This window comes from Sorex fumeus, unplaced genomic scaffold (genome assembly GCF_029834395.1).
Source record: "Sorex fumeus unplaced genomic scaffold, SorFum_2.1 ptg000122l, whole genome shotgun sequence".
In the NCBI taxonomy this organism is placed as follows: Eukaryota; Metazoa; Chordata; class Mammalia; order Eulipotyphla; family Soricidae; genus Sorex; species Sorex fumeus.
Window position 1 is genome coordinate 32132281 of NW_026606179.1, and position 22710 is coordinate 32154990.

At 50.3% G+C, this 22710-nt stretch overlaps 1 long non-coding RNA gene across 3 annotated transcripts in view; it reads right to left on the reverse strand.

The window, feature by feature from the left end:
• Positions 1–22710, reverse strand: part of LOC130044397 (uncharacterized) — a 49157-nt gene that overhangs the window by 8269 nt on the left and 18178 nt on the right. For all 3 annotated transcript variants that reach the window (XR_008795391.1, XR_008795392.1, XR_008795390.1), the window contains exon 3: positions 15344–15410. This is a non-coding gene — a long non-coding RNA (uncharacterized LOC130044397). The remainder of the gene's footprint in view (positions 1–15343; positions 15411–22710) is intronic.

Sequence of the window (22710 nt, forward strand, 5' to 3'; positions counted from 1 at the left end):
CCTCCTTCACTGCTGGTGGGAATGCCGACTGGTTCAGCCCTTCTGGAAAACAGTACAGACGATTCTCCAAAAATTAGAAATTGAGCTCCCATTTGACCCAGCAATACTACTCCTGGGAATATGTCCCAGAGATGAAAAAAAGTATAGCTGACGTGACATCTGCACTTGTTTATTCATTGCAGCACGGTTTACAATAGCCAGAAACTGGAAAAAACCCAAGTGCCCAAGAACAGAGACTGGTTAAAGAAACATTGGTACATCTACACAATGGAATACTATGCAGCTATTAGAAAAGATGAAGTCATGAAATTTATATACAAGTGGTACTACATGGAAAGTATCATGCTAAGTGAAATGAGTCAGAAAGAGAGGGACAGACATAGAAAGATTGCATTCATCTGTGGAATATAAAGTAACAAAACAGGTGACTAACACCCAAGAATAGTCAAAGTAAGTACCAGGGGGTTTGCCCCATGGCTTGGAGGCCAGCCACACATGCTGGGGGAAAAGGCAGCTCAGATAGAGAAGGGACCACCAAGTAAAGGGTGTTGAAGGAATCCACCCAGGATGGGAGATGCATGCTGAAAGTAGACTATAGACCGAACATGATTGCCACTCAATACCACTACTGAAAACCACAGCACCCAAAAGGAGAGAACAAAAGGGAATGCCCTGCCACAGAGGTAGGGTGGGATGGGAGGGTGGGGGATGGGGTGGGGGGGAGGATTACTGGGATCATTGGTGGTGGAGAATGGGCACTGGTGGAGCGATGGGTACTTGATCATTGTATAACTGAGACCCAAGCACAAAAATCTGTAAATCTACAACTGTACCTCATGGTGTTTCACTAATAAAAATTAAAAATCAATCAATCAATAATAAAATTTTTTTAAAAAAGTGTTGTCTTCCCAAACACAATCAGGGGCACAGGTGCCCCACTGAGCCCTCTTCTCAAGGATTCTGGCCAAGTCTGAAGGCCACGAGGAGGCATCAGCAGATGGTTCAACGCGAGCAAGTCAAAAGGAAGTTGCATTCGCCTTGATCAGCTTCCTAGCAACTAGGCTGAACGATGCCAAGAAAGCAGCTGACGCCACAGGGAAGAGCCACAGGAGATGCAGAACCCAGCAGGGCAGGCAGAGGAGGGGAGGCCTCCGGACAGCCCGCCAGCAAGAGACTTACCGAGACCCACAGCCCAGCTTCCCTGGGACTCCCCTTTCCTGTTTCCCCGCCCCCCCCCCCCACCTGGCCATTATCATAACGCCAACCACCTGATTCCTCCTCAAAACTACTTTAAACAGCAGCAGTCCCACCCGAGGGCTGGAGAGAGTACAGGCTTTACCAGGCCCCTGGGTTTGATTCCCAGTGCTGATCACCCCCCTAGCGCCCATGGGTGCAGCCCCACCAAAAAAAAAATAAAAGCCTCCAGTTGCATCCTCTGAGCAGCCTAGCCAGTCGGCTGAGAGTAAACTCCCTGGGCTCCTGGTTCTCCTACTCAGGAATTACCCCTGGAGGTTTTCGGGGGACCCTATGGGATGCTGGGGATTGAACCCGGGTCGGCCGCGTGCAAAGCAAACGCTCTCCCTGCCGGACTACTGCCCTCAGGTATTCTCCAGCTAGCACCGATGGTACCCACAGCTCCAAAGGCCCAGGGTCTAAGAGGCTTCCTCCTGCAGCCTTAGGATGCTGGTGCCCCTGCAGGGGCTGCAGAAGAACCCCACTGAGGTGGGACGTCCTTGGGCGGAGTTACGTCAGCAAGTTCATCAGATACATCCACAGCAGGCGCCAATGCCAAAGGAAGGCTTGGACAGTAGTAAATACTGGTCTCTGGAGCCCTGGCAAAGCCTCTCACTCTATTTTGCCACCTTCTGTGTCTCTCTAACTAGGGGCACCCTGAAAACGGTGGTTTTCCTACTCGTTGAATGGGTACGAGGACCACTGCCACGTAAGAAATGAACTAGAAACTGAAAAAAAAAAATTGGGAATGAAGATGTTTTCAAAGTAAGAGATTTAAGCCTTACAACAATTGCAGGAGCAGGGGAACACCAATCTCCACACACTTTTTGGTGGTTGCTGGTTTGGGGACCACACCTGGTGGTGCTCCAGGCTTACTCGTGGCTCACTGCTAAGGGATCATCCCTGACAGGCCAATATGGGGTGTCAGGGACGGAACCTGGGTTTGCGGTGTGCCGGGCAAAAGCCCAAGTTACTGTCATATGGCTCCAGCCCCCACCCGCTACTTTTTAGAGATAGACAAGGAGGAGTCAAGGCCAAGAGTACAGTGGGGCATCTGCCTTCCATGCAGTCAGCCTGGGTTTATCCCAGGCACCACGTGTGGTCGGCTCCCCCACCTCGCCACCCCCTACTGCAGAGCCAGGAGTGATTCCTGAGCAATGCTGGGTCTGGCCCCAAGTCGAACACCAAAACCATCACCAGACAAGACTGAGGCTCTGGTCACGTGACTTCCCATGAAGTTAAAGCTGTCAAGTCCAAACCCAAGTTCAGGACGGTCTGAGTCTAAAATCCAGGTTCCTTCCAATAACACCTCACAGCCCAAGACACTCTCCTGGCCATAACCTGGAATTATTTCTAAAACAATGAGCAAGAGGACACGTAAAAGGGACAGAGATGGGGCTGGAGTGGCGATAGCACAGCAGGTAGGACGTTTGCCTTGCACAAAGCTGACCCGGGTTCGATTCTCAGCATCCCATATGGTCCCTCAAGCACCACCAGGAGGAATTCCTGAGTGCAGAGCCAGGAGTAACCCCTGAGTATCACCGGGTGTGACCCAAAAAGCAGAAAGCAAAAAAAAGGGATAGAAATCTTAAGTCACTCTGAATTTTTATGAAAAACAGATTTACATTAGCATAGAAAAATAAATTTTAAAAAACCTTTCATTTAAGAACATGGGGCATGACAGGGCCTGAGTGAACGTGTTACCTTCCTGACACCCCTGCCATGGGGACAGGAGCTGCCCCCCCATCTCCACCTGCTGGACCACACAGGGCAAATACAAAGGAAGCCTCAGAAGTCTCAGTGCTGGGTCGGAGCGCTAGCACAGCGGTTAGGGCGTTTGCCCTTCACGAGGCCCATCAAGGCTTGATCTCCAGCATCCCATAGGGTCCCCGAAGCAAGCGCCAGGAGGAACCCCTGAGCATCGCCACGTACAATGGCCCCATCACCCCAGAGAACCACGCCAACTTGCTGGAAAGCAAAACACACAGAAGCAAGAGTGTCGGCTCCTCCCGTTCCCCTGGCAACAGACCACAGCCAGTGTCCACACACAGGCCTGCGCGCTGGCTGCTGGCAGTCCCCGAGTGGGAACGAACAGTCGGAGTTCCTGGCCTGCTCAAGCTGCCACGGCAGGACGCACACACAAATAGGTTCTTGGCGGCCCGGAGGTAGGGGGTGTGGGGTGCAGGACCAAGATGCGGGCATGGGGTGGGGGGGCAGGGGGAGATAGGAAGAGGACGGGGCGCGCTCTCTGCCAGATGGCAGCCTTCTCACTGGGTCCTCATCCAGCTCTGGCCAGTGCACACACGGCGTCACAGGGGGTCCTGTCCAACCCGTCTTCCCTCTTCCAGCCCTGAACACCAGCCCACAGCCCTGCCTCCAAAGACACTCACACGGGCGCACAGTGCTTCTGGACATGAGATCTGGAAGGACGTCAGTCCATGGGGCCAGAAAGTTTAACACCACCCAGCAAAACAGAAAGGCAGCGGGGCTGGAGCAATACCACAGCGGGTAGGGCGTTTACCTTGCACGCGGCCAACGTGGGTTCAATTCCCAGCAGCCCATCTGGTCCCCTGAGCACCACCGGGAGTAATTCCTGAGTGCATGAGCCAAGGAGTGACCCCTGTGTATCACCGGGTGTGACCCAAACACCCAAAAGGAGAGAGAGAACAAAAGGGAATGCCCTGCCACAGAGGCAGGGTAGGGGGATGGAGGGGGGAGGGATACTGGGACCCGTGGTGGTGGAAAATGGGCAATGGTGGAGGGATGGGTACTCGATCATTGTATAACTGAAACCCAAGCACAAAAACTTGCAAGTCTACAACTGTACCTCATGGTGTTTCACTAATAAAAATTTTTTTAAAAATAAATAAAAAAATAAAAATCATTAAAAAAATTTTTTAAAAAAAGGCAAAAAAAATAAAGAGATGGAAATTTTGTTTAAAAAAAAAGAAAAAATGGGGAGTGGGAGGGATACTGGGACCCGTGGTGGTGGAAAATGGGCACTGGTGAAGGGATGAGTACTTGATCATTGTATAACTGAGACCCAAGCACAAAAATCTGTAAGTCTACAACTGCACCTCATGGTGTTTCACTAATAAAGAAAAAAAAAAAAGAAAAAAGAAAGAAAGGCAGCACTACAGAGATGGCTCAACTAACCAGGCTGACAGGGACCCCAGAGACAGCTCGGTGGGCTGGGGTGGAGGCTTCGCACACACTTATTTGAGACCCAGCACCACGCAAACCCTAGAACACATTGTACCCCCAGCTCCCACCCCTGCCAGACCTCCAGGAATGGCCCCTGAAAAATAAGACAATTACACATTGTCCAACCTGGGGGGCGTGAAAAATGCAAATCTCTTTTCTGGAGCACTTTTTACAATTGCCGGTTTTATCATCAGAAGGTTTCATGTGTGACAAGTTTCCCTACCGGTGAGAAAATGTGTTTGATTCTGGTATTCCTGACACAGTGAGAACCTGATCCACCCAGGGCAGAGACCACCAAAACGCTTTCCTCGGGATGGCAAATTTAAAGTGCATGTCACCTCCCAAAGCCTCCAGGAGTGCCTCTGCGATTATTTTTAACTTTCTACTGTTGTATCTCAATTTCCTTGACTTATTAGACAGCTCTCTATTAAGTTCTCAGGGTAGGACCCACTGGGGATAAATTTTAAAATTAAAAAGATTTTTAAAAATCCACTCTTCGAAGTTCCATCATAATTTCAAATTTCACTGAAAACAATTTCAATTCTAACACTCCTCTGGAGAAATTTCAATCTAGTAGGGAGAAGATGAGTAAGCTGGAGCGCAGGGGGAAAAAGTCCCCGAGTCGTCCTGCTCAGCGAGGGTCAACTTGGAGCTGACAGGGTCGCCTTGGGACTCAGCCACTTCAGAACCCCCACAACGAGGAGGAGCGTTGGGGCCACAAAACAAACAACAGCAGGGAAATTACAGCACAAAAATTCCTAACTTGCCCCAAGCAGGAAGCAAGCAAGATGCCCTTCATTCACGGATAAACAAACTGCAGCTGATCCACAGCCATACAATGAGTATTATTAAATGATAGAAGACGATCACGATCACGACCATCCTGTTGTTCGTCAATTGCCTCTAGCAGGCCCCAGTAACGTCTCCTTCATCCTAGCCCTATGATTTTTTTTTAAAAGTGCCATATTCAAGGCTCTTTCAGGGTTAGGAGAATGAGACCCATCATTGTTACTGGTGTTTGGCATATTGGGTACGCCACGGGGAGTTTGCCAGACTCTGCCGTGTGGGCAGGTTACATTCGGTAGCCTGCCAGTTTGTCCAAAGTAGGAATGAGATAATAAGATGTTGCGCAGCCGTGAATGCGGTTGCGCGCTTCCTGGAGCTGGGTTTTATAGTCTCTGAGTCTTGGCCGTTGATGGGATTACACGGGCACCAGGGGGCCAATTGGTGGGTGTGACCCCTGTCTACTGGAATTTGGAGGATCTGGGTGGAGGATGCTCAGCCCCAATCCGAGCAGGCTTGGAGATCTCAGCCCCGGGACCGCATGCCTTTGTCCCTCTGCCGGTACCTTCATACGTGTGCAGAGTGGTCTCAGGATGGTGGTGGCTGGTTCTGGAGGTCTTCGGCTGCCGGAGCCCTGGTCAGGGCGGGGAGGGAAACTCAACCTGCTCCCCTCCAAGGGGCCCAGGCGAGGACAGCCAGGCGCGGGGACAGGAGACCATGGGATATGTTGATATCTACTGATTTCAACATATCCCAATAACATCAAGTCCAAAATCGCTAAAATACCAGCACTCTCTGACTGATATAAAAATGTGAGCATGTCATTAACAAGATTAGCAGTTTATCCTTAAGATAAACATTTAGCCCAATTCACAAACCTTCCATAATCTCTTCTCCGCTTATTTTTCTAGATTCATTTCTTGCTCCTCCCTATGCTCTACTGAACAAGACTTTTTCAGATCTCAACTAAATCACCCAGACTTCCTTCTACCTAGCTATTCCCTCTCTACCTGTAATAGCCTCCCCCATCCTGTTTCTTCCTGTTTAAGTTCTATCTTCTTTCAGTTCTTCCCATTAGAATGGGCTTCTTAGGTCTCACCTGGTGCCTACGGGAGGTCAGATACATATGTACTTCAGAACAAAACTCTATTATTGTCATGATTTTTATACATGTGTACATTAGCACTGTAGCACTGTCCTCCAAATGTCCATCGATTTGCTCGAGAGGGCACTAGTAACGTCTCACAACAAATTGTGAGACTTGTTACTATTTTTGGTATATGGAATACATCACAGGTAATTTGCCAGGTTTTGCCATGCGGGCGAGATACTCTTGGTACCTTGCCAGACTATCCAAGAGGGCTGGAGGAATTGAACCCAGGTCGGCCACGTGCAAGGCAAACACCCTACCTGCTGTGCTATCACTCCAGCCCACGTGTGTACATATATAAATAGATATTAAATACATGTACACATTATGTCTAGCCCATACCAAATTTCAAGCCAAATGAGAACATGGACCATGAATTCTCTTTGGCTGTTACAGTACCCATATGTGTACACACTACCCATTCAAAGAGATGATCAATCATTCATCAACTCAGTTTTATATTAAAATACAGGGCACAGATATTCGACCTTTTTACACATGTGAAGCATGTGTCTATATACCATTGCACCTGTCTATATACCATTGCGCCTGTCTATATACCATTGCAACTGTCTATATACCATTTCATGGACCTGCAGTAATAACCACTGTGGTTGGCCACAGTGGGTTTTCAACCTTACTACACCTGTGGACTGGCAGTTAAAGACCACTATTATAGGGGCCAGAGTGATAGCACAGCAGGTAAGTGTTTGCCCTGCACGCGGCTAACCCGGGTTCGATTCCCAGCATCCCATATGGTCCCCTAAGCATCGCCAGGAGTAATTCCTGAGTGCAGAGCCAGAAGTAACCCCTGTGTATTGTCATAAAAAAAGACCTCGGGGCTGGAGCGATAACACAGCGGGTAGGGCGTCTGCCTTGCACGCAGCCAACATGGCCAACACATGTTCGATTCCCAGCATCCCATATGGTCCCCTGAGCACCGCCAGGAGCAATTCCTGACGGCATGAGCCAGGAGTAACCCCTGAGCATCGCTGGGTGTGACCCAAAAAGCAAAAAAAAAAAAAAAAAAAAAAAATTAAATTAAAAAAAAGACCTCAATGAATTGCGGGGCACCATACCTGGAAGTGCTCAGGAATCTCTCCTGGCAGGTTCAAGGGACAAGATGGGATGCCAGGGATTGAGCCTAGGTTGGCTGTAGGCAAAGGTAAAACGCCCTTTCCTCTGCACCACTGCTCCAACCCCAAGACCTGAATGAATCTCAGGTACGTATGGCTAAGTGGAAGGGGTCAGTCTAAAGAGGTTCTATTGCCACGATGGCCACTCAATACCTCTATTGCAAACCAAGGAAAAGAGAAAGAGAGCAAAAGGGAATGCCCTGCCACAGAGGCGGGGCAGGGAGGGGAGTGGGTGGGGGAGGATGGGAGGATTACTGGGACCATTGGTGGTGGAGAATGGGCACTGGTGGAAGGATGGGTACTCAATCATGGTATGACTGAAACCCAAGCACGAAAGTCTGTGAGTCTACAACTGTACCCCATGGTGTTTCACTAAAAATAAAAATTAAATTAAAAAATAAAAAAATAAAGAGGTTCTATTTCCACGATTCCAGTGAATGACAGGCTATGCTGGAAAAACAGAACTACAGGGAGGGTGAGAGAGAGCGCAACGGTTACCAGAGGTTCCAAGGAAGGCGTGGACTCCATAGCTGACAGTGAAACTGCCGTGTCTGACACAGTGAGGGGACCAGGGACACAGCACTGAACGAAACCCACTGAACGGAGAGCCGAAAGGAGCATAGTTTTTATCACAAGGGGCTGTGCTCAGAACTTACTCCTGGCTCCGTGCTCGGGGAATCATTCCTGGTGGTGCTGGGGACCGGTCTGGGTCAGCTTGTCAGGGCAAGCGCCCTGCCTACTACCCACAGTTCTCTCTCTCCGGCTCCTACCTGGGCATTTGATTACATTGATGCCCTCACTCTGAACAGTGCAGGTGACAAACAACAGTGAGATCTTTTAGGAAACGAGCGGCTGCAAGGTCTTGGTCCAGAGTCGGAAGCCAGCCAAGTGCCAGAACAGCCACCGAAGGTCACAGACAGACACCAGAGTTGCCTGTGTCCACGTTACATGGCACGTACCATCGACTGAGATGACAGGAGGGCCGTCCTGCTCAACGTACCAGCGTGGAAACTTTTCAATCTGTTCTGTGTGAGCGGAAAATTCTAGTTATTCAATACGTCCTCACTGCACACCTAAGCTCTGGCGAGCAAGTCCTTCGAAAGGTTGTTCTTTGGGGGGCCAAAAATACAGCTTCACTGGTTGAGTGTGTGCCTGGGTTCGACCCTGGCCCAGCATGTCTCACCAGCCACCAGCACTGCCAGAGGAAACCCACACAGAGAGCTGAAGGCAGTCGTATGTATGTATGTATTTATGTATTCATGTATGTATCCCGCTAAAATACATGAAAACGGATCCTTTTCATTCACCACCACCCAGCACATGGTGTGCCCTAGATAAATATTTCATTTGTTTTGTTTTATGACCATACCCAGAAGCACTCAGACTATGAGGCGCCAAAGAATCACACCAACTCACTGACCTTCATCCCTCTGGTCCTAAACCGTTTAGAGAAAGCATGAAAAGGTTTAAATTCCTCCAACAAGTGAAAAAGCGTAGTATGTCCGTCAATACTAACCCCATAAGCCAGGAGACAAATCTGCATATTATTCTAGAATTCTAGACTTAAAAAAAAAAAGTTACAGCTGAGAAAACAATTAAATTTACAAAGCTGAACCAAATCTTAACCTCAATTATACCAAAGAGCAAATTCAAGAAGTACTCTCAGGAGGAATTAATACAATTCCAAAACGGCCGACAAAATGTTACAGACTGCCCTGAGTTTTAAATTTGGAGCAGGAGTCAGTCGGTAGCACACCAAGAGCGAACAAGGAGGGGGAGGGGGGCTGGAGCAATAGCACAGCAGGGAGGGCATTTCCCTTGCAGATGGCTGACTGGGGTTCGACTCCCAGCATCCCATATGGTCCCCCGTGCACCGCCAGAAGTAATCCCTGAGTGCATGAGCCAGGAGTAACCCCCATGCATCGCCAGGTGTGACCCAAAAAGCATAAAAAAAAAAAAAAGAATGATCAAGGGTAAGTTCTGGCCCTCGGCCCTGGCCTTGGCGCTATTTCCGATGGTGCCGAGGGCACAATCTATAGTGCTGAGAATCGAACCCAGGCATTCTGGGCACCACCCTTCTGAGCTAGCCCCCCCCCCACCCCCGGGGCCCGAGAGTTTTAATTTTTAAAACATTTACAAAGTGACTCAAACCCTTATGAGAATTGAACAAAACGGAAAGGACTCGGGGCTAGAATGATAGCATAGCGGGTAGGGCGTTTGCCTTGCACGCAGCCTGACCCAGGTTCAATTCCCAGCATCCCATATGGTCCCCTGAGCACCGCCAAGAGTAATTCCTGAGTGCATGAACCAGGAGTAACCCCTGTGCATCGCTGGGTCTGACCCAAAAAGCAAAAATAAATAAATAGATAAACAAACAACAAAACCGGAAAGGACTTAAAACTCTGCACAAATGGCTTTTTAGAACATTTATTTGAGGGGGCTGGAGCGATGGCACAACGGGGAGGGCGTTTGCCTTGCACACAGCCGACCCGACCCGGGTTTGATCACTGCCATCCCACAGGGTTCTTCGAGCATCACCAGGAGTGATTCCTGAGCACAGAGCCAGGAGTAACCCATGAGCATCACCAGGTATTACTCCTGGGGGTGCTGGTGGCCTCCTCTCGGGAACCGCAGATGTATGGACACCCACATCAGAGCTACCGTGACCTGGGACTAAAGGACCCTACACTGCAGAAGAGACCCTGGCCCTAAGGAAGGTTATACGCCTTGAAATCTAGGGCCATAGACAGTTCATTTTTTTTTCTTTCTGGGTCACACCCAGCTATGCTCAGGGGTTACTCCTGGCTCTACACTCAAGAATCATTCCTAGTGGTGCTTGGGAGACCATATGGGATGCTGGGGATTGCACCCGGGTCAGCTGCATGCAAGGCAAATAAAAATAAAGGCCCTTACTGCTGTACTATCGCTCCAGCCCTTTTTTCTTTTTTAAATTGGGGGCGGGGGGCACATCCTTCAGTGCTCAGGGATTACTCCCTGCTCTGCACTCAGGAATTATTCCTGGTGGGCTCAGGGGACCATATTTGGTGCCGGGATTGAACCCCAGATGGCCATATGCTAGGCAAACGCCCTCCCCACTTTCCTATTGCTCCAGCCCCTGCAGACAGTACTCTGATGGGCACAACCTCACTGCATTAGCCGCTGAAGGCAGAGGAGCGCCTGGCAGCATGGAGAGATGGGCCGAAGAGGAGAGAGGTGGCACTGTGCTGTGGCTGGCACTGAACAAAGAGAAGGTGTCGCGAGCCAAGGAAAGCCTCATGGCCTCTGGCAGCTGAGCCAGCAAGTTTACGGAGAGGAAGAAAGCCCCGTCACAGGTCTGGAGAAGCGTGATCTCACTGCAAGGTCTGAATTCAACCGACATTCTGAGAAGGCAAGGAAACGCTCTCTCGCCAACAGCCTCTCCAGCAAACAACAGTCAGCTGGCACCGGGACTCTAGCCCAGTGAGACCCACGAAAACCACAGACCAGCAGAGCGGTAAGAGAAGTTCTTGCCCAACGCTAAATCTGTGGTGTTCTGATCTGGCTGAAACAAGCATCTAGGGGACGGAGCGATAGCACAGCGGGTAGGGCATTTGCCTTGCACGCGGCCGACCCGGGTTCGATTCCCAGCATCCCATCTGGTCCCCTGAGCACCACCAGGAGTAATTCCTCAGTGCAGAGCCAGGAGCAACCCCTGTGCATCAACGGGTATGCCCCAAAAAGCAAAAAAAAAAAAAAAAAAAAAAAAAAAAGGCGGGTATCTAGTCCCCGTGCTGTCCGGTGTTCTGTCTACCACCGCTGGGCCTGGCTTTTCCTCTGGCAGGCAGCTCTAGTCTCTGTGACGTCAAGCATATTATTTCCCGGCTCACAGATGTGCAAAGGGAAGGCGAGGAAATGCTCCTTTATTCACCTAATGCTGCAACGGGGGCTGACTGGAGTCAGGCGTCCACCTTACACCTATAGGGGCTTGGCTGACAGGCTGTTGTGAATCCAACCACCAGCAACCAGCGCCCGTGTCCCATGCCGGGTGCAAGCTGGGCTTAGCAGGCAGCAGGAGTTTCCCTCAAGAACTGGATACTCAGGATTGGAGCAATAGCACAGCAGGTAGGGCTTTTGTCTTGCACGCAGTGGACCCGGGCTCAATTCCCAGCATCCCATATGGTCCCCTGAGCACCGCCAGGAGTAATTCCTCAATGCAGAGCCAGGAGTAACCTCTGTATATTTCCGGGTGTGACCCCCCCAAAAAGAAGAAGAAAAAACAAAATAAACAAACAGAAAGCAAAAAACAAGAACTGGATTACTCAGGGGCAGGAGCGATAACAGAGCGGGTAGGGCATTTGCCCTGCATGCGGTCGACCTAAGTTCGATTCCTCCGCCCCTCTTGGAGAGCCTGGCAAGCTACCGAGAGTATCTCGTTCACACAGCAAAGCCTGGCAAGCTACCCGTGGCATATTCGATACGCCAAGCACAGTAACAAGTCTCACAATGGAGACGTCATTACTGGGCCCGCTCAAGCAAATCGATGAACAATGGGAGGACAGTGCAACAGTGCAGTGCTACAGTGTATAACTCAAGAGTGGCACTAAAACCCACAGCGACTGCGGAGTGAGACAGACAAGAGACCTAGACCCCAGGTCTCAGGTCAGCAGGAAACTGCACCTTCAGGAGCTCTCCTGGTCATCTTCGGGTATCCTGCAGCTGCAGGTAGGCGGGCGCTGCAGGGACAGGATGGATGACCCAGCCCGGGTCCGCTACGGAGGGGGACAGAGTGTGGACTCCCTCCAGGGGGTGCTGGCATAACAACGCTCAAAAGAAAAGCGCATGCATTCTCAGACTGCCTCCAATGCGGGATGGAGAAGCTGAGTGTTCGAAGCTGAGTGTTCTGCCTGAGCGCCGACTCTGCCAGCACCAGCACAGAACACCGACAGAACTCTTCCTTCAAGGCTGGTGCAGTCAGCGAGCGCCCAAGGGTGGGGTCCCGGAGGGTTTGCACTTCTCTGGGAGAGCGGGATCTGGACGACAGCCAGCCTGCTCCGGCTCTGCGCTTGGGGCTCACTCCTGGCAGTTCCTGCACTCCGGCCCCTGATTCATCACTCCAGTGTCCAGGGTTTATACTCTTTATTCTCTGTGGTAATGCAGTATTTAAAAGCACATGTGGGGCTGGAGTGATAGCACAGCGGGTAGGGCGGTTGCCTTGCACGCAGCCGACCCGGGTTCAATTCCCAGCATCCCATATGGTCCCCCGAGCACTGCCAGGAGTAATTTCTGAGTGTAGAGCCAGGAGTAATCCCTGTGCATCGCCAGGTGTGACCCAAAAAGGAAAAAAAAAAAGGAAAAGCACATGGGGAAAAAAGAAGAAATATATATGTATACTATTTTTGATATGAGGGGCTGGAGCGATAGCACAGTGGTAGGGCGTTTGCCTTGCACGCAGCCAACATGGCCGACCCGCGTTTGATTCCTCTGCCCCTCTCGGAGAGCCCGGCAAGCTACCGGGAGTATCTCGCCCGCACGGCAGAGCCTGGCAAGCTCCCCGTGATGTATTCGATATGCCAGACACAGTAACAGCAAAGTCTCCAATGGAGACGTTACTGGGCCCGCTTGAGCAAATCGATGAACAACGGGAGGGCCTTTTGATATGAGAAAAGATGGAAAAAATGGCCCAGAGTTACAGTACAGCAGAGAGGGCATTTTGGTCTTGCACGTGGCCTACCCAGGTTCAATCCCTGGCATTTTATAGGGTCTCCCAAGCACTGCCAGGAGTTAATACCTGAGTGCAGAGCCAGGAGTGACCCCAAAAATTGCCAGGTATGATCCAAAAGGCAAAAAATAAAAATAAAAAAAATAAATGACAGGGGTCGAACACCAGTACAGTGGGAAAAAGCACATTGGGGAAAAAAGAATATATATCACACACTATTTTTGATATGAGAAAAGATGGAAAAAAAGGCCCAGAGTTATAGTACAGCAGGAAGGGCATTTTTGCCTTGCACGCAGCCTACCTGGGTTGGATCCCTGGCATCCTATATGGGTCCCATAAGCATCGTCAGGAGTAATCCCCGAGTGCAGAGCCAGGAGTAACCCCTGGTTCTCTCTCTCTCTCTCTCTCTCTCTCTCTCTCTCTCTCTCTCTCTCTCTCACACACACACACACACACACACACACACTGATGCAGGATTTTGTTTTGATTCTGTCTGGGGGCCACAGCTGACAGAACTCAGGGCTTACCCCCGACCCCATACTCGGGGATCACTGCTGGTGGGTTAGGGAGACCATGTGGGGTATGAGAAGCAGAATCTGGATGACTGCGTGAAAGACAAGCATTGTACCGTTCTACTATCGCTCTAGCCAGGTATAAAGTTTTTTTTAAAAATTCTATGACCTGAAAGTAAAATCAGCAAAAACTGGCAAAATTAAATCTTGGAGTCAAAGAATAGTACAATGGGCAGGGTGCTGGCATTGCATGTGGTCAATCTGGTTTTCATCCTTGGCACCCCATACTGAGCCCCCATCCCCACCAGGAGTCATCCCTGAGCACCACTGGGTGTGGCCCAAAGACAGAAACAAAAACAAAATCTTGCTATCTATTTTGGCACGTTCCTGTTTGATCCCAGGCATGGCATACAGTACCCATGTCCTGCCACAGTCACTCTTAAGCACAGTCATAATAGTCCCCGAGCATCACCAGGTGTAGGCCCCTGAACAAAAAAAAAAACTAAATAAAAATTAAAAATTGGGGGGCTTGGGGCTTGGAGCAATAGCACAGCGGGTAGGGCATTGCCTTGCAGACGGCTGACCCAGGTTCGATTCCCAGCATCCCAGATGGTCTCCTGAGCATCGCCAGGAGTAATTCCTGAGTGCAGAACCAGAAATAATCCCTGTGCATTGCCAGGTGTGACCCAGAAAGCAAAAAAAAAAAAAAAAAATGGAGGGCTGGAGTGATAGTACAGAGGGTAGAGCGTTTTGCTTTGCATGTAATCAACTCAGGTTCAATTCCAAGCATCCCATATGGTCCCCCAGACAGGAGTAATTCTTGAGTGCAAAGCCAGGAGTAACTCCTGTGCATCGCCAGGTGTGACCCCAAAAGAAAAAAGAAAAAAATTAAAAATAGGTACCCGCATCTATGAGTTAACCTAATCTGCTAATATACAACAGAGCACCATCATATTTTAAATTCTTCATTGTTATAGTTCAGGTAACATTACCATCAGAGTGTTAAAAGTTCATGTTTTTTTGGTGTACAAAGTCACTGCCCCTTCACCAAAAAACTGCCCAGTACTCGCCACCACTGTCCCCGGATCACATTTGTCAGATCTTCTTTCTTCCCCACCCCACAACCTGAGTTTTGTGTTCCAAGGCCAGGGGTGTGTCCTCGATCGACACTGAATAGTTCCACACATAGTGTGATTGCACTCATTTGTGGGACATAAAAAACAGTATGAGAATAATACCCGAGGACTATAGGAACAAGGGCCAGGAGAAATGGTCCACCGTTGGAAGCCTGACACAAGTGTATGGCGGGAGGCAGGTAGGATAGAGAAGGGACCACTATGCTGAAAGGAGGTGAAGGGATATATATGACAACCTTTCAGTACCTGTGTTGCAAACCACAATGCCTAAAAGGAGAGAGAGAATGCAAGAGAGAGAGAGAAGAAAATATCTGCCATAGAGGCAGACAGGTGTATGGGGGGATGGCGGGAACACTATATGACTGAAACCAAATCATGAACCATCTCACAGTGATTCGATAAAAGAAACAAATACTGCCTAGTCCCTTGTTCCATCTCTTTAGGGCCCCGGATGAGTGCGAGACATAGGCTTAAGGAACTTTCCACTGTACCTTTTCGTTACCAAAGGTCTTCCATATTGTCCTCTGTGAAGCCTGACCAACGACGACATCTTAAGTCCTAGGAAGAGACATCGCTATTTTAAGGATTAAAACTCACAAAGCATTTCAATAACAACATCAATTGATTCACATCATCGTCACAGTGAAACTGTTTTCCAAAGCATGCCTTCGCCTCCCAGTCTTCTCCCCTGACATCAAATTTTAAGCAAACGGAACAATGAATACCAGCTGACCACAGCCTAAAGACAGCAGCCTCCCAGCTCCACGCCTCGGCTCAGAGGAAGCTGAAGCCAAGCGTGAGAAGGTCCCGTAAGCTCAGGCCAAACGATCCCTGCCCGTAGCAAAGGGAACCAGAATGATGACGACAGTGTGGGTGTGCTGGCGAAAAACAGAGGCAAGGGAGTAGCTACAAAGGGGTGTGGTACTGCCTAGCATGCACGAGACCCCTGGCACCCTTGCCCCCAGCTTTCACGAGGCCGAGCAAAGCATGAGTGGCTCCCGAGTACAGCTGGGGGAGCGAGTTCCCCCAAGTTAAAAAAAAAAAAAAAGCCCCTGCCCCACACGGATTCTATTTCTCTGGTTTCTACCTCATCCTGTGCTGCTGGAGAAAAGAGACGAGGGAAAACAAACCGCCACCAAACGCACTGTCCAGGGCTGGGACTAGCAGGGAATTTTTTGTTTTGTTTTTCTGAATGAGCTGATTTCTGCACTGGAGTATCATCTCTTGCTCCAGATGCTTTTTTGGGAGCCACGCCGGCAATTCTCAGGGCTCTATTATCATTCCTGGCAGTGCTTGGGGGGGGGGGGGGGTAATGGGATGCCAAGGATCAAACCCATGTCAGCCACAGGCAAGGGAAATGCCCTCCCAACTGTTACCATCTATCAGGACTCAGAAATTTTTTTTTTTTTGCGCTTTCTGGGTCACACCTGGCGATGCACAGGGGTTACTCCTGGCTCATGCACTCAAGGAAATCCATCCTGGCAGCACTCGGGGGGACCATATGGGATGCTGGGAATTGAACCCAGGTCGGCCGCGTGCAAGGCAAACACCCTACCCACTGTGCTATCACTCCAGCCCCAGAAATTCCACTTTCTAAAAGAGCTGAGCTTGTAAGTTTTTCTCTCCTTCCTTCCCTCCCAGACCTTTGCTCCTAATACTTAAAACTAAAATGCAGAATAACATCGTCCTCCTGTTGTTCATCAATTTGCTCAAGCAGAATAACACATTTAAAAAAAAAAGGGAAGAAACATCTAGTTAAGGAAGCTGTCCACTTTTCAATCCATATAATTTCACATACCGTAAAACATGGGCTGGAGCAATAGCACAGCAGGTAGGGCGTTTTCCTTGCAAGTGGCCAACATGGCCGACACAAGTTCGATTCCTCCACCCCTCTTGGAGAGCCCGGTAAGCTACCCAGAGTATCTTGCCCGCACGGCAAAGCCTGGCTAGCTCCCTGTGACGTCTTGAATATGCCAAACACAGGAACAGTTGTCACAATGGAGACATTACTGGGCCCACTCAAGCAAATCGATGAACAACGGGAGGTCAGTGACAATGACAGTGACCATAAAATATACCTTACGGACAGGGAAGCTAGCTCAAAGGGTTCAAGGTATGCACAGGGTTCCATTCCCCACACTGATAGCCCTGGCGGCTGCCCAAACTGCTGAAAAGGGCCCCCAAATAAGCAAAGGGAAGAAAAAGTTCTATGGCATGAGTTTAAACACTGTCACTGTCCTCCCATTGTTCACCGATTTTTCTCGAGCGGGCCCAGTAACGTCTCCATTGTGACACTTGTCGTTACTGTGTTTGGCATATCAAATACATCATGGGGAGCTTGCCAGGCTTTGCCGTGCAGGCGAGATACTCTCGGTAGCCTGCCAGGGTCTCCGAGAGGGGTAGAGGAATCGAACTCGGGTTGGCCATGTTGTCCACTTGCAAGGCAAACGCCTTACCCACTGTGCTATCACTCCAGCCCATGAGTTTAAGCATATTCACAAAACTACATAACCTAATTCTAAAATAATTCTTCCCCAGGGCTTTCCTTTGCACTCAGAATCAAATCTGAACAGTGTCTGACCTCGCAGGGAATCTACTGTGTCCTGGGGTCACTCCTGGCCAGGTCCTCTGCCTATAGTTACCCCCACCCCATCCCATCCTCCCAATGCTGTGTCAAGTGTCTCTCTCATCCCAACGCCGAACCCTGGCAACACTAAGCCACCTTTAAGCTCTGCGGAGCTGTGTGTAGATGTCACGGGTCCCTCTGGGTCTGCGCACAATTCACTTGGTCTGTCTCCAAGGCCTCGCTCTGTTGTGCGATTTATCAGCATTCCACTCGGAACACTATACTTCCTTGTAGACAGGTCACCTCTTGTTTACCCGTGCCCTGACCAATGGGCATCTAGACTGTCCCCACTGGAGCGGTCGTGGATAATGATGCAACGAACACTCGTGTACAAGCAGTGGCAAGCACATGCTTTCAGCTGTCCTGGGTATTCTCGAGGTGGATCCCTGCTGGGTCACATATGGGAAACTGCATCGCCAACTTTCTGAGGAAGCGCGAGACTATTCCCCTCTGCTCCACACTATTTCTCATTCCCACCAGCGTACGAGGGTTCCGGTTATTATCTCCACATCCCTGCCACATTTATTATCATCTTTATTATCTTCATTACCACCCCCTTCCTTAACTGCAAATGGTTTTGCCAAGTTTTTTTTTTTTATTGGTCTTGGGGACATACCCAGTGGTCTACAGGGCTACAGGTCTGTGCCGGGGGGTGGCGCCTGGTGATGCTTGGGAGACCAGGGATGGTACCCGGGCCTCCAGGATGCAAAGCGAGGAATGGGCCTGCTGAGCTATTTCCCCAGCCGTTTCAGGGTGGTTTCAGCATCATGTTTCTCTAAGAACAAATGATGCCATGGAGGCAGGTGTGAATGTGCGTGGGGGAGGGGGAAGGGGCAGGAAAGATAAGGGGGATATTGGTGGCGGGAAATGTACGCTGGTGGAGGGATGGGTATTGGAACACTCTATGACTGAAACTCAATCACGAAAGCTTTGTAACTGTACCTCAAGGTGACATGGTGATTCAATTTAAAAAATGAATTAAAAAAAAAACACAACTAATGATGCTAACTAAGCATCAGCGTCTACCTTTATGCTGGCGGGCCACATCTCAGTCTTCTCTCTGTCCCTGCACGCACACGGGACATGGCTTTTGAGGAAGTTCGGAGTGAGCCCCTTTCTTTGGTTGCTTATGCTTCGGATGTCACATCAAAGACACCAGAGACTCACGCAAGGTCCCACTGCTCCATATGTTTCTGTCTGTGGTGCCAGGGATCAAGGGATCACACAGTGCCTCACAGTGCCAGGCACATACTCAACAGCTGGGCCACATTCCCTGCCCCAGCTCTACGTTTCTTTAGGTTAAATTTTGCTCGGAGGGGCTGGAGAGACAGGACAGAGGTTAAGGCGATTGCCCAGCATGCAGCTGAACCCCAGTCCAATACCCAGTGATCCCTGAGCAAAGGGCCAGGAGTAAGCCCTGAGAACTGCTGGAAGTGGCCCACACCGCCCCCCCCGCCCCCACCCAACACCTCTGTAAGATTGGGGAGATCACGAACAGCCTCTCTGGCTCCTGATCAAGCTGCTTAATGGCCATGATCCCAGAGACTCAAACAAATCTCAGAACCCACTGGCTTTTGGCAGAAATGCGTCCGGTCCCTGCAGTAGGTTACTGTTGCCGGGCCACCCAAGGGGGAAAAGGGTACTGTCCCTCTGCCTGCTCCCCCTTGGCGGCTTGGTGGCCACCATCCTCCAGAGGCCATTGGACAGTCAGGTTTGGGCCTGCAGTGACGAAACACGTGGGGCCTCACAGGATGGGGAGTGGAGCCGGCCCTTTCCTCCCCGCCCTAAAGAGATCCCGAGTCGCTTCCAACAAACGGCCTCTCTGGCTCCTGATCAAGCTGCTTAACGGCCATGATCCCAGAGACTCAGAAACAAATCTCGGAACCCAGCTGGTTCTGCCAGATTTAATTGTTAAAATCCCAGAATTCCAAAATATTGCGGCCACTACTGCCACTGTGCGACATCATATGTTATTCATAACCAGCAACAGAAAACAAATAGTCTACTGTTGCCTTTTCAACAGATCTGAGTGTAAAATCCCAAATAATAATGGTGGGTCTGGTGTCAAAATATTGAATGTAATCAAAGTAGAGAGAGAGAGTAATGTGGAAATCATCTGCCCCACAGGGAGGGGAAGGGGGAGGGTGGGAGGTATACTGGGGTTTTTGGTGGTAGAAAATGGGCACTGGTGAAGGAACAGGTGTTTCATTGTATGACTGAGACTTAAACCTGAAAATTTTGTAGCTACTCTCATGGTGATTCAATAAATAAAATTATAAAAAAAATGGAAAAAAAAAAGTAAGGTGGAGTTCATGCCCAATTCAATCAGCCTAATCAATGGTTGAATAAATAGCAATACTCCATTTAAAAAAAAGATTGGAGCGAGGCCAGAGGCTCTTGTTTTGCATCTGGCAAAGGGTGCTTGATCCCCAGCATGGCATACGGGTACTGCCAGGAGCGACACCAGAGCACAGGGCCAGAAGCAGGCCCTGAGCACCATCAGGTGTGACCCAGTCCTCCCCCGATCAGGAAATATAGCCCAGCAGATAAGGCCGCATGCAAGCCAGCCTGAACTTGAACCCTGGCATGATATTGCCTCCCAAACATCCCTGGAGGGGAGAGGGGGTGGTAACCCTGGTGGTCTGGCACCACATGGCCCGAGAAGCTTAGCATCCCCTGCAACCAGCCCAGCTGGCAGAGTATCACCAGGAGGGAGCCCTGGTCTCTGAAAGCACTGCTTGAGAGTCCTCCCAAAAAAAAAAATCAGTAAGACAGCTCAAAGGCTGGAGAGCATACTGTGGGTGTGAGGATCCTGAGTCAGTGATCCCTGACACCACATAAACGCCCAAGCACGACCATGCGGCACCATGGGCTGGGCACCCTACTGTCAGCCTTCACTGCCAGGACACAGATCACTCCAACTGGCTTCCCGGGTCCTCAAGAATCACTAGGGTGCCCCCCACCCACGAAATAAACAGGATGCCCAGGGCCCAGAGCAACAGCAGAACAGCACCTGGCCTCAAAGCAGCTTTGCAAGCAGACGGTCATGAATTCAAATCCCAAGAGGCCCCGCATAAGCCAAGCACGATCCAAGCCTGATCCTGCCATCTCGGCGGTTAGAGCCTGGCCACCTATAATACCTGGGGCTGCGGGCAACTACAGGCCACGCATCACCACGGCCAGGTGTGCAAGGAACGCATCGCCAAGAGAGGGAAGCACGGCAGCTACAGATGTGTGACGTCCACTGCCAAGAAGTGAGCCTGGGGGCTGGAGCAATAGCACAGCGGGTAGGGCGTTTGACTTGCACGCAGCCGACCCGGGTTCAATTCCCAGCATCCCATATGGTCCCCCGAGTACTGCCAGGAGTAATTCCTGAGTGTATGAGCCAGAAGTAACCCCTGAGCATCGCCGGGTGTGTGTGACCCCCCCAAAAAAAAGGAAAAAAAGAACTGAGTCTGGCAAACATCTGTGTGAGAACCAAAGCCACAAACACAACCGCAGGCCTAGACTCTTGAGTGTGTGAGACTACAGTCAGTCACGTGAACACCACGATCGAAACAGCTCAACAAGTGTGTGTAAGCATCACAGCCAAGCCTGGGTGCAGCCCCCGGCCCACCCACCCCCACCCATCACCATCACAACAATGACTGGGAGAAGGAGGGCGAGGGGCTAAAAATTCATCATATCATTAGACGACACACAAAACTCAATTAAAAAATCTACCAGACCCTGGGGCTGGAGCAATATAACAGCAGGGAGGGCACTTGCCTTGCAAGTTGCTGACCCAAGTTCAATCCCTGGCACAACATATGGCTCCCTGAGCACCACCAGGAGTGATTCCTGAGTACAGAGCCAGGAGTAACTCCTGAGCACTGCCAGATGTGACCCCCAAACAAAACAAAGTAAACAATAAAAATACATCAGGGGCAGGAGCGATAATACAGCAAGTTGGGCATTTGCCTTGCACACAGCCAACCCGGGTACAATCCCCAGCACCCCATATGGTCCCCTGAGCTTGCCAAGAATGATCCCTGAGGGGGCCGGAGCAATAGCACAGCGGGTAGGGTGTTTGCTTTGCACGTGGCCGACCCAGGTTTGATCCCCGGCATCCCATATGGTCCCCCAAGCACCGCCAGGAGTAATTCCTGAGTGCAGAGCCAGGAGTAACCCCTGAGCATTGCTGGGTGTGACCCCCCCCAAAAAAGAATGATCCCTGAGTGTAGTCAAGTAAGCCCTGAGCACAACCAGGTGTAGCCCAAGGACCCCCCACACTCCAAAAATGTTGCACTGTAGCACTGTCCTCCCATTGTTCATCGATTTGCTTGAGTGGGCACCAGTAACGTCTCCATTGTGAGACTTGTTACTGTTTTTGGCATATTGAATATGCCACAGGGAGCTTTGCTTGGCTCTGCCGTGCAGGCGGGATACTCTTGGTAGCCTGCCAGGCTCTCCGAATGTCGTGGAGGAATGGAACCCGGGTCAGCCAAGTGCAACGCAAATACCTTACCCACTGCGCTATTGCTCCAGCCCAACATAATAATGATAATAATAAATATAATATTTATTATATCAAAAAATAATGTAGCACTGTCTTCCCGTTGTTCATCGATTTACTCCAGCGGGCACCAGCAACGTCTCACAACAGATTGTGAGACTAGCTGTTACTGTTTTTGGGATATCAAATACACCACGGGTAGCTTGCCAGGCTTTGCTGTGCGGGCAAGATACTCTCTGTAGCTTGCCAGGCCCTCCAAGGGGGCAGAGGAATCGAACCCGGGTCGGGCGCATGCAAGGCAAACGCCTTACCCACTATGCAATCGCTCCAGCCCAACATAATAATAATAATAGTAATAATCACTGTCACTGTCCTCCCATTGTTCATCAATTTGCTCCAGCGGGCCCAGTAATGTCTCCACTGTGAGACTTGTTACTGTGTTTGGCATATCAAATACACCACGGGTAGCTTGCCAGGCTTTGCTGTGCGGGCGAGATACTTTCTGTAGCTTGCCAGGCCCTCCAAGGGGGCAGAGGAATCGAACCCGGGTCGGCCACATGCAAGGCAAACGCCCTACCCACTGTGAACAAACCATTGTTCATCGATTTGCTCGAGCGGGCCCAGTAACGTCTCCATTGGAGACTTTTGTTGTTACTGTGTTTGGCATATCGAATACGTCACGGGGAGCTTTCCAGGCTCTGCCGTGCGGGCGAGATACTCTCGGTAGCTTGCCGGGC